The sequence below is a fragment of the Protopterus annectens genome, chromosome 3.part0 (genome assembly GCF_019279795.1).
Source record: "Protopterus annectens isolate FY-2018-M chromosome 3.part0, PAN1.0, whole genome shotgun sequence".
Taxonomy (NCBI): domain Eukaryota; kingdom Metazoa; phylum Chordata; order Ceratodontiformes; family Protopteridae; genus Protopterus; species Protopterus annectens.
This window is the reverse complement of record NC_056731.1, coordinates 1,861,866,549-1,861,878,768: the sequence shown is the minus strand read 5'-3', so window position 1 is coordinate 1,861,878,768 and position 12,220 is coordinate 1,861,866,549.

The following is a 12,220-nucleotide window of genomic DNA, read 5'->3' as shown; positions in this document are numbered from 1 at the left end:
TGAGGATTACAGGTCCGTAGGCAGTTACTAGGCTATCTGTTCTTGTGGGTCATTTTAAGCCTAGCTAGTTTCTCTTTCAAAGTTGAGAATTAAAGCTTGTATCTTGTGTCTGTGAGGTAAACACATTAGCTGTTATACCAACCCCCCAGGGAGGGTCTTCAGGTTTGCAGTCCTGTGTCTTAAGTCCAGTGCCAAAATACCTCTGAGGTAAATATGTAAATAAAAGCAAGCCTTGTATAACTTAGCAGACTTTACCTATCTGGCCAAAATGTATTTAATGTATGTATCTATCTATCCATCCATCCATGTCTTTACTAAGAAACTCCAACTGAGATGAAATCTTTTTCAGTAGAGGCCCAGGAAGAAAAGCTCCATATTTAACAGCAGTTTTGACAGGGTCTATATTATAACATCAAAGTTTTAAAACTTCAAAAGTTCTAATATCGACACCTATTCAGCGAAAGCTGAAAATATCGAAGCAACAGAAAAATGATTTTTTTCCTAGGGAAAGAATTTGGTTGTCTGTTTCTGTTTCGGTATTTTCAGCGCTGTGGTGGAAAGTTACCGGTCGGGTTCAGGTAAGTGTGCGACTGAGTGCAGGTTAGGTTAGTTAAGGTTAGAGTGCGGGTTAGGTATGTGTGCGATTGTGTGGATGTGAGGGTTAGGGCGGGTTAGGTGAGTTAGGGTTAGGGCGTGGTTCAGTTAAGTGTGCGATTGTGTGGACGTGAGGGTTAGGGCAGGGTAGGTGAGTTAGCGCGCGGGTGAGATGAGTGTGCGATAGTGACGGACCTTAGGGTTAGGGTTTGGGTTAAGGTAAGTGGATAGTTAGTGGTGTGTGTATAGTTTAGTGTAGGGTTAGGTGTAAGATTTTAGGTGTATGTCTGTGGATTGCTGTTTGTTTGGTGTGCTTGTGTTGTGTGTATGTGTTTTGGAACAGCATATTTTTTCCGTAGGAAAAAAATTAGCTGTTCTGTACGTTCGATGTTTTCAGCTTTCGCTGAATAGGGGTCGATATTAGAACATTTGAAGTTTTGAAACTTCGATGTTCTAATATAGTCCCATTTTGACATGTACATAAAATACAATTACATGATATCAGAAGAAATACAAAACATAGGTAAGTGTACATACATGACAGAAAAAAATTACAGTAGCTTACATAGACACCGTTTAGAAACTGGGAAAATACAAAGCTTGCATAGGTATATACAGTGCTGAACATTTATCAGAAATAAACACAGGTTTGGGTATAGCAAACAGTGATATAACATTGGAAAAGATACTCTAATATTACCTTCAATTTCTAGTAATTAAAATAATGAAAAGAAGAGGCAACTTAACTATGGAAATATTAGAAGGGGAAGTTGGTTGATAATGAAATATAGTATATGCCAGTAGAGCAACTATGGCAATATTGTTGCATTTAAGATTGAGAAGTGAAGGAATTAGGACAGTGAAAATAGTTGGGGCTTCTTTAACTATTAGATTATATTAGGTTTGGATAGATGAGGAGAGAAAGGGCCAGATTCTAAAAGACTTGCTGTCATTATAAGTGACCACTTAAACTAAGAGCCGGCTGAGATAAGGTCTTTCTGAATCTGGTCCCCAGAGTAAGCCTTTATAGATAGGCCTTACAACAAAGTAGGAGAGCATGTCTTTAGGAATCCAGGCAGACTTGCACCATAGCAATTAACTATCTAGATTTTTTCATAATGTCCAGATTTTCTGCCTCTTAATTTTGGTCTGTTTCTCATTAATTTATGATTTTGGGGTAAATCATTGAGAAATTAAATCACTATATAATTATATACAATTTCATTTTCAGATTTCATATCCTTCAAAAAAATACATGCTAACACACATCCTATTCCAACAACTTTGTAAGTTTTATAAAAGGATTATTTAAAATCAGTCCCTAGTTTGGGGCCTTTGTACCCCCCCCTCCATAATTTTAGGCTTTGTCCAAATTTCTTGAGTTAAATATTGAGAGGATATCACTTAGACTGAAAGCAACTCCTTTGGAATCAGGCCCAAATAGTGGTAAAACTAAGACCTGGGGGAGGAGAGCAGTGAGATAGTGGCAGATCTAATTAGATGGTAGAAGAGATTGAGTGTTGTCAAATTAGAGCCTGTGATTGATGTAATGTATTCAAATAAAGTTAGTCCTGCCCGTTAACTGAGTATCTTTCTGGCCCAGTGGAGAAAAGGGGGAAACAGAAAAAAATAAGTATTTGGAGAAAAGGTAGTAGGTGTGGCCAAAAATTAATTCTAGTCGGGAGCTTAGCAGTAGCAGAGTCAGTTGTTGCTTAGATATTCCCTGGGATTCATTAACAATTGTGTTAGTCTTGCACTAAGTCTATATGATTCAAGTGTGTTAGCTTAATGATCACCAGCAGTAATAATCCAGTATAGATACTGATCATCCGGACTACACATTTGCAAGCACAGAATGTAAGCATAATGGTTTGCTTGTAGATAAACCTAATATACTTCCAAGCGCTGTAGCCCAGAAATACTAAAGGCAAGTACAGTGAAATAATTCTAAAGGTGGGGCAATGAAATGAGGGAAATGGTACAGAAATAATTGGTTGAACTGCAGAAGTAATTAACAGGAGAGGGGAAATGGGGAAAATGTCCCGTACTGTGGGCAACTGTGCTGGTGTTGAAGAAACATATGTAACATTAATACTGCCGCATTGGTGTAATCATAATTAATCTCAACGACAATTTTTGACTTAGGCATATTAATAAAAATGGACATGCTAACAAAAAAAGTGAGAGGGACATAAAGCTGCAGTGTAACAAAGGGGATTTAATGTAATATGCATGTTAATGAAATTCTGATTGGAGATAACAGCAAGGATACATTATGGGATAAGGTCGATAAAATGAAAAAAGAGGATAAATACCAGCAGTAACAAAGTCCCAAGTCGAAAAAAGTAAAAACTGTAGTCTCCAGAAAACAAAGTTGACACAGAAATGGCCAGGCAGTCCAGTATGTAGAGTATAAACTTGCTTTTTGCATGCATAAAAAGTGAAATGGTCCTGTTTCTTTAATAATAATGAGCTTTTACTAATTGGATAATTGATAGTTTTTTTATATTTAAATGGTAAAAAATCAGTTTGGAATTGCATCTGATGAAGCAGTATCTCTGCAAAAGCGCTTATGTCTGTTTATGGAATAAAGAAAGTTTTTAGTCTACATACTGGATTGCCTGGCCATTTCTGAATCAAGTTTGTTTTCTGGAGACATTATGGGATAAGTTTGTGCACAGCCATTATTGCATTTTAGATGAATGTATATAAATTTATGTATGCTAGCCAACACCAATGCATTCTCCCCTTTGGCATGTATACACAAGAACAAATGAACCTTACAGCTGTTGTCACACACATCAGAAAGGGACACTTTTTTACAAATAAATGCAGTTTGGGACAGACAAAGTTGTTCTGGACCCATGAGTAAAGTGTAGGGGGAGGGGGGTGGGGAAGAACTAGGATTAAGGGATTGGATAATCATTAGAGTCATGGCAATGTATTTATTTAAGGGGGACTGGAGTAGTTAATGAAGTGAGGTAAGGAAAGGGTGGGACTCATGATGGGTTTAAGTGTAGGGAGCTAAAGGAAGTAGTTACATTTGGCGTGAGTTGGTGGTGCAGTAACAGCTAGCTTACGTCCAGACGACCTGTAGGTATTGTGGATGCAGATGGCTAATTTACCAGAATTGCGGCAATGATGGCAGGCTATCTTAACCCAAGCGGAAGAATTATTCCAGTATGTGACTTGGTCTGAGGCAGAGCCAGAGCAAGCTTCAGGCAGGAAGAGATGGTGCCCTGTGATGAAGAACTCAGGCCAGGGGAAAAGGCAGCAGGTGGAGAAGCAGACTGTTACAGTGGAGGCTCCTGTTTCCAGTATGTCACAAGGCGAAGGTGCAGGTAATGTTATTAATTTACCAATGGTTGGGGGAACTAGGTGGTGAGGATGGTGAGGTACAGGCGGTTGATAAGGTTTTGTTGGATCGGGATATGGAAAGGGGAGAAACAGTGTCAGACAGAGTGCAAAGTGGGTTGGTACAGGCAGCCAGGTATGCAGGTGGACAGATGGTTGGAGTGGACCTGGGCTCTAAGGACAGCTTGAATGGCTCAGAGATAGGATCAGATTTTGGGCTGTGGCCAGGGGACTGGCTAGCTACTTGAGCTCTGAGACAGGACAATAGAGAGGTTATTTTAACTCCGCACATTCCAGAGACAGTGAAAGAAAAAGTCTGGAAAGGTGAGTATGTGGATGTGTTTGAGCCGCTAGATGCAGAAGGGGTCCAGAGGTTAGTGGAAGTGGAGTTAGACACTAGCAAGGACTTGTTGGCGGTGTTAGCAGTGTTTGGTAGGATAAGGACAGGTAAGCTTAGACCCAGAACTTGGGGCAACTGGGTGATCAGCTTTATTTATTGCATGGCAGTGCAGCTGGAGAAGGATGGAGTGTTGGCTTTGCCCCTTTTGGGGTATTTTCTCACCATTTGGGAGGCACAATGTTTGAGGCCAGGGAACACATGGTTGTGGTATGAAGAGCAGTTCTGTAAATGGAAAGCAGTTGACCAGTCTCTGCGGTGGGAGGTGCGTAATCCTGATATATGGCTGGCTACGATGATGGACAGCTTTGGTAGGTATAATAGGAGGATGAGCTTGGGTGAGGCAGGTGGAGTGTGTTGGTCATTTAATAATGGTCCTTGTTCATGGGTTGGGTGCAGATTTGCACGCACTTGCTTAAGATGTGGAGGAAATCATTCCGTGGCTTACTGTGGACGGCAGGGATTTGCTTCATGGAACGACACTGGCATGGGCCAAGAGGGAGGTTTTCTTTCCTCTCAAGGATTACAGACAGCTCTAGGTAAGGGCAATTTTCATGGACCCAGGGGACTGGGATCTTTTAGAGGCAATCGAGGGAGGGGTGCCTTTCCCCATTAAGGTGACGGTATTAGAGGATATGCTTTGCCAGTGTCCTGATTTCGTTCTTGAGACTTTCAAGGGTTTCAACAGGGATTTCCTATTAAGTCCATGGTGGGGTTGGGGGGGGGGTTGTAAGAACCAATGTTCAGTGTAAGGGAAAGAGGACGTTTTGGAAGAGTTGCTAGGTAAGGAGCGTTAGGCAGGGAGTTTGTGGGGTCCATTTGATATGCCGCCTTTTGTTAGCTACAAGGTGTCGCCATTGGGGTTAGTGCTGAAGAAATGGCCTGGGGCATTTAGATTGATCATCTTTCATTTCCAGAAGGTAGGTCAGTGACTTGATTTTATTGTGGACAAAAAAGTTAGGGTGCATTATGCCTCTTTGGACGATGCAGTGCAGGTGAACAGGAATTTTCGGGAGCCGTGGTTGGTTAAGGTTGATATTGAATCGGCTTTTCATTTGTTGCCCATTAGGAGAGAAGATTGGCTGTTGTTGGGGGTGAAGTTAGGCGGTAAGTACTATTTTGACACTGCCATACCAATGGGTTGTTTGTGGCATGTGCGATATTTGAGAGATTTAGTACCCTTTTACATTGGATTTGGAATCAAGAGGGTGGGAACGCAGAAGGCGGTGCATTATTTGGATGATTTCTTGTTATAGCAGAAGGGAGGGTGGGGGCTCAACAGGGGTTGCAGGAATTTACCAGTATGTGTGAGGAATTGGGTGTACCTTTACAAGATAGTCAGGCATCTGGTGCAGCATTCCTGGGCTGCTTCTAGGAAGAAGGCATACGGTAGGGCTCTTTTTGATTTTAATCAATTTGTTTTGCGATTAACGGACGAGGAAAGGGTATGGTCAGAGGAATTATTCTTAAGATGTGTGGCTAGTGCTTTGGAGAAAGGTAAGGCTTTGCAGACAGTTAAAGTGGATCTGGCAGCTATTAGCAATTTTGCTAAGTTGGGGGGCTGCAAGATTATGAATACTGGACATTAGGCCGTATGTTGAGAGGGTGGGGGAGGGTGATGGTGGAGCATAGGGATACACGGTTGCCAATTACAAGGGAAATATTGAAGATTTTGTTATGGGGTTTTAGAATTATTGCATGCTGGGTCACTGGATTATTTTATGTGGGGCACTCTATGCACGTGGTTATATTTTGGTGCTTTCAGGGTATCAGAATTGTTAGGTTCCTTTTGTTGGAAGGATGTTCTAGTGACTGAGAGGGAGGTCAACATCGTAATACAGAAAAGCAAGCTGTATCAGGTGGGTAGGGGATGTACAGTGGTGCTCAAAGCAGACAGGAACCTTTGCCTTTGCCCAGTAACTTGGACTACAAAATTTAGGAGTAGGAGGTTGGGGTGTTCAGAGAGTTTGGTGTTTTGTTCAAAGGATGGCAGGGTAGTTTCCAGTAGTAGGTTTATTACTTTAATTAGGAGGATTTTGGGTTGCATGGGATTTCTGGCTGAGAAGTTTGCAGTTCATTCTTTTAGAATTGGGAAGGCTTCGGATTTGGCTAGACAGGGTAGTTCAGTTGAGGTTATTAAAAGAATGGGCAGGTGGTCCTCAAATGCCTTTGTATCTTATATTAGATAGTAGTTTTTGTGATTATTAACATTTTTCCTTTTTCTTTTAGGGAAGCGTGTACTCATTTTGGGCCATTCGTATATCCACTGGGCTGAGAAGCGTGCTTTAATCAGGGAGGATGGAAGGAATTTGGGTTTATCTTCTTTAGGATGCTCTGTGTTTTGGCATGGGGTTAGGGGTATGTGTTGTGATAGGTTGATGTTTGAATTTCAAAAGGCTTAATCACAGATAGGGTGTCCTGATATAATAATAATAATTCATCTGGTAGGTAATGACTTGGGTATTTTGGCTAAGAAGCATTTATCAGAGATTATTTTGCAAGATTTGTGGAGACTACAGGATGGGTACTCAGATATGTAAATTGTGTGGTCGGAGTTGATTCCTCAGTTGTGTTGGAGGAAGGTGTACAGTTATAAAGCAATTGAAAGGGCCAGGAGGTTTGTTAACCATACATTGGAGAGGCAGCTAAGATACATATTCAACATGGAGACTTTGAGCAAGGAGAGGTAGGTTGGTATCATATGGATGGAGTTCATCTGAATTAATTTGGTTTGGATTTGTTTAACTTGTATCTCAAGCTGTTTTTAGAAGAGATGCTGCAGGTTAAGGTTTAGGAGGGGGAACAGCCTGGGATCAGACTGGTGGCGGAGAAGAGGGACAGGATTGTCCTCTTCTGTTCCCCCTCTAAGGATGTGGTTTGATTTGGCCAATGGTTTTGTGTGGTGGAAGGTGAGCAGGTACGCTGCCTATTATTTGTGGAAGGGGTGAGCAGGTACGCTGCCCTGAGGTGTAATCGAGCAGGGTGAGTTGTTACGCTGCCCTGAGGATTGTTGTGGATGAAGGCAATTCATGTTTATATGTTTGAAGTTCATGTTATGATAATATTCAATAAAGGTCGTCAAATGGCTTTGTGTGTTTAGAGTGGTTTGTTCGAAGGGGTGCCGGGACAACTGTTATTGGCACTCATACAAAAGGGGTTTATCATCTATAACCATGTAATAGACAAGCATTTGTTGTATAATCATGCAAATGCTAATTAGTAATATAACAACACTGAACATATACAAGTGACAATGTGGATCAGGTGACATTTCATGATTTCAAGTTTTCCTTTTGTAAATGTTACACCTCTTGTACATTAACTTGAAAACCAGAATAGAACTGAAAAGTAGCAAAAACAAGAAACACATTTTACTTTTTGGTAAAGAAGGAAACAGCCTTTAGTTTGATATAGAGCTTTCATTCTTTAATTTAAGAACAGAAATTCTTCAGAATCCAAACTTAAAGCAATTTTGTCCATTTAAAAAAATATAACAATTAACTACATAAATTTTAAGTGTCCAGTAATAATGCCTAAATCAGCTATTTAACCAACTAGAAAATACTGAGAATATCACAGAAGTACTAAGAGCTCATTGGGCTCTGCATTAATATAAAGCATCCAATGACTTTCCAGAAATCGGCTATTAGACCAATACAAAATAATAAAAAAAACATTGAATGACTTTCCAAGACTCCACTTTTAAACCAAATAAACATGATGTAAAAGCATCCAATGACTACAGAAAATGGATTTTAGACCAATGAAAAGTAAAGAACGTAGAAAAATCACAGAAGTGCTGGAAGAATACAGCTTCAGACAAAAAAATGTATATAAAGTAAAAATAAAGTAAATTAAACCAAAATAAACCATATCAAGATCTGTCAGACCAAACAGCACTGGGATCATACTGATCAAAGTTGTGTGTTAGTAAAAAGCATTAATACCGTCATTCAGACCTGGGTGTGTGTTTGCATTCAGTCTAATCTGCCACATTGACTTGCAGCATTCTTAATAGCACCTGTGACTTCTGACAAACTGATGGCATCAATAACAAAAAAAAAATTAATTTCTTAAATGAAACACAATTCACTGAATGTTTCACTAATGCATTGTTTCTTTTTGTTTAATAGTTAAATTGTGTTCATATTTTCTATGATTCAGTTTTCACACAGTTTTCCCTATGTAGAAACTTGAACACGATTTGCATCTTGCAAAGTAAACAACTCCTTTAGTTTGACAGTCGTACCTGACTTTGGCACTAATTGTAAAGTTACAGGCTTTGATGTGAATATTTGGGGCATTTTTTATCAACCTGCAACTTTGGCATCTACCATACTTAAAAGTATCAACAGTGTTGTCCTTTGAATGTCTTACATAGTTGTCTCTTTCTAACATCATTTGAATATTGTCCACTCTTCTATATGTGAACAATGGGTACTGGCCCAAACATTTGGTCAAATCAAAGTTACCCAAAATGATTTTCCAATTTTCATTTACAATATTCCTGATAGCCAAATACTCTGTGATTGGAAGAGGGAATGCTCTTCTATATCCAACCATTCCATTTTGCATGATGTTGGATAATTCTGTCTCAGCCAGTGACTGGTTATTGTCATTCAACTTCAGGATAGCTTTGGCCGTGGTTAATGTAAGCAATAAAACTTCTTGCCAGATCTTAGACAGCCAATCAATGTTGTATCCTCTCGCCAGAAACAAACCCTGTAAAATCACAGATTCAGCCTGGAAATATTTGTCATCACAGTGGTGCAGCGATGGTGTTGTTGCCTCACAACAAGAGGTTCTCTCGTTCGATTCTCAGCTGGAGTGCGGGGAATGCCTTCTGTGTGGAGTCTGCATGTCCTACCCACGGTTGGCTGGGCATTTCAAAAGACATGCGTAAATGGGCATGCCTTCATTGAAGGTTGAATGTCAAGCAGGCACCTCAGTGTTTTGTCAAAAATCTACTGCCAATCATTAGCAGACTGGAGTTCTGCTGTGGCGACCCCTAACTGGAAAAAGCCAAAAGACAACAACAACTTGTTAATCTACTCAACTGAATGAATTGTCCCTTCACTATACTTCTTTTCATATGTGCAGTATGCAAACTGTGTTTGTGAAGGTATTGATTGAAAAATGTATTTTTACTAAAAATAGTACTTTGAATTGACTTATTTTCTGTTCTAGCCAGATGGATATCCAGAAAACTGACTAGCAAGACCTGGTAAAACTTTTTAATGAAACAGGAACTGAACTTTGAAGGCTTTGATTGATGATTATAAGAACAAAGTCAATGACCTAAAAGAAGAAATTCAAATACTTGATGAAAGCAATCAAGCAGTTTCACATTGTTTCAGGGTTTGTACAATGGTTTATTAGTGAAAATTGACAGACACACTGCTACAGTTATCCAGAGAAAAAGGAACAAACTACGTAGGGATATTGCAGCCTGTCAGAAAGGTGAACCTTATCCTAGCAAAATCAAACCAATCACCACTGTTTCTACAGCCCATATTCACAAAAGCATTCCACAACCCTCCAGCATTACACAAGGTTCCAGTACATTGTCGGACAATATTAGATCTAACACTGAAAAAGTCCCCAACACATTAATTAGTCAACCACCACTGCTGTCCCAGAACCTTTTGTAGTGCATCCTTTGGGAAGTATTAGAGCCCTCAAATGGCCAAAAGGAGGCAAAACACAAGGGAGAGGGAAAAACAAAAAGAAAAAAATAGACTACAGTGTGGATATTTTGAACTTGAGTAACTTCAAACTGAATTTTGATCACACCAAAGTATTGACTCATTACAGCTGAGTGTGCCTCCAGGCATTTCTGCATTTACCTTCTCCTGCACCTCTAAGTGTCAAATATTGCTGGTTCATATTTGCACTAATAATTCCAAAACCATGATACATAAAAGATATCGGAATATTTTAACTTGAAGCATACATGATGGCAAACACAATTGTATTGATATTTGACCTCTGTCAGTGAGTATTTCTTAGAACTGTAAAGTGATAACTTCATTTTTTTTAAAGGTTCAAGTCACACCCACTTGGAGTTAAAGGTACACTCAAAGGAGCTGTGCTGGTGGGAATGAGTTAAATAAAGGGCCTTCCTTTATTCCCACGCAGACTGCGGACATTGCTGATGCTATTGTGGATGTTAAATTATATGTCTGGAAACTAAATTCACATTACATTTTACAAGCTATTCCCAGCTTTAGCAAAGACACCAAAAACACCACATAAATGAAACACCTACAGCCCCAGTTTACATAATACTGTGCAAGTATTTCAAGACAGGTACGAGGCAGCTTTAAGGTCACAGCTTGGGAAAAGGCCAAAAAATACAACCTTTCCATTTTAGAAATAAAAGCCATCTGTGAGCTGACCTCTAACATATACATTAGAGTCATGAGGACAGACAAAAGGGGCATGTTGGTTGTAATGAACAAGAGTGACTACACTCAGTCCATCAACAACTTGTTAATGGATAGAAGTTGCTATGAAGGAACTACCAAAGATAAAATCTGAGCTTGTTTTGCTGACTTTGACAGCACGCTTTTTGAACTTGTCAAGGTGATTTAAACTAGGTTTATAATTTCATGCAAGTTGAGTTGCACAAAATTGCAAGACTCTTTGGGATCCCTAAAGTTCATAAAAACAAACTGACACCTCCATTTAGGCCAGTAGTGACTGCAGAAAACTACATGACCAAGTCTATAGCCATATTTCTTGATTACAATCTGAATACAGCTGTGAAAAAATCCAAATACTACCTCAGAGACTCTTGGCACTTGCTCAAAATATTGAAAGAGATTCAAATAACACAGGAGGATTGTGTCTTTGCCTCAATGGATATAGTTTCTCTGTACACCTGCACTGATCAGGAGAGCGGTGTTGAAGCTGTAAGAGAATACCTCACCTATTATATGGATTTCAAAAGCAGTATGACTGACACTGTTTGTACACTTTTCAACATAGTTTTGGAAAACAATTTCTTTTCCTTTACTGGAAAACTTTATAGACAAAAAATAGGGGCAGTTATGGGAGCCAGAGTAGCCCCCATATTTGAGAACACTGACATGGCACTTTGGGAATAAAACAGACTCACACTTCACCCTTTATTCTCTAAAGTCTTGTTTTATCAGGGATACATTGATGAATTGTTTTTTTTTTTATTTGAAGTGGGTCTGAGGATGCATTTGACCAGTTCACCTTTGTAAATAACAGCACATTTTACTTAAAATTCACAAAATGTGGGTTTGGTAGAATGATCAATTTTAAGGACATCCATCTGGCTATAACAGAAAATGACAAGTCATTTCAAAGCACTATTTACAAAAAATGGATTTGTCATTCAATACCGTCACAAACACAATATGCATCTTGCATATATGAAAAGAAGTGTAGTGAAGGGACAATTCATTCAGTTGAGTAGATTGACAAGTGATGACAAAGCTTTCCAGGCTGAATTTATGATTTTACAGGGCTTTTTTTCTGGCTAGAGAATACAACATTGATTGGCTGCCTAAGATCTGGCAAGAAGTTTTATTGCTTAGATCAACCATGGCCAAACCTATCCTTAAGACAAATGACAATAGCCAGCCATTGACCGAGGCAGCATCATCCGCCAATGTGCAAAATGGAATGGTTGGATACAGAAAAGCATTCCCTCTTCCAATCACAGTGGATTTTGGCTATCATCAGGAATATTGTAAATGAAAATTAGAAAATCATTTGGGTAACTTTGATTTGACCAAATGCTTGGGCCAGTACCCATTGTTCACATATAAAAGAGTGAACAGTATTCAAATGATGTTAGAAAGAGACAGTTCTGTAGGACATTCAAAGGACAACACTGTTGGC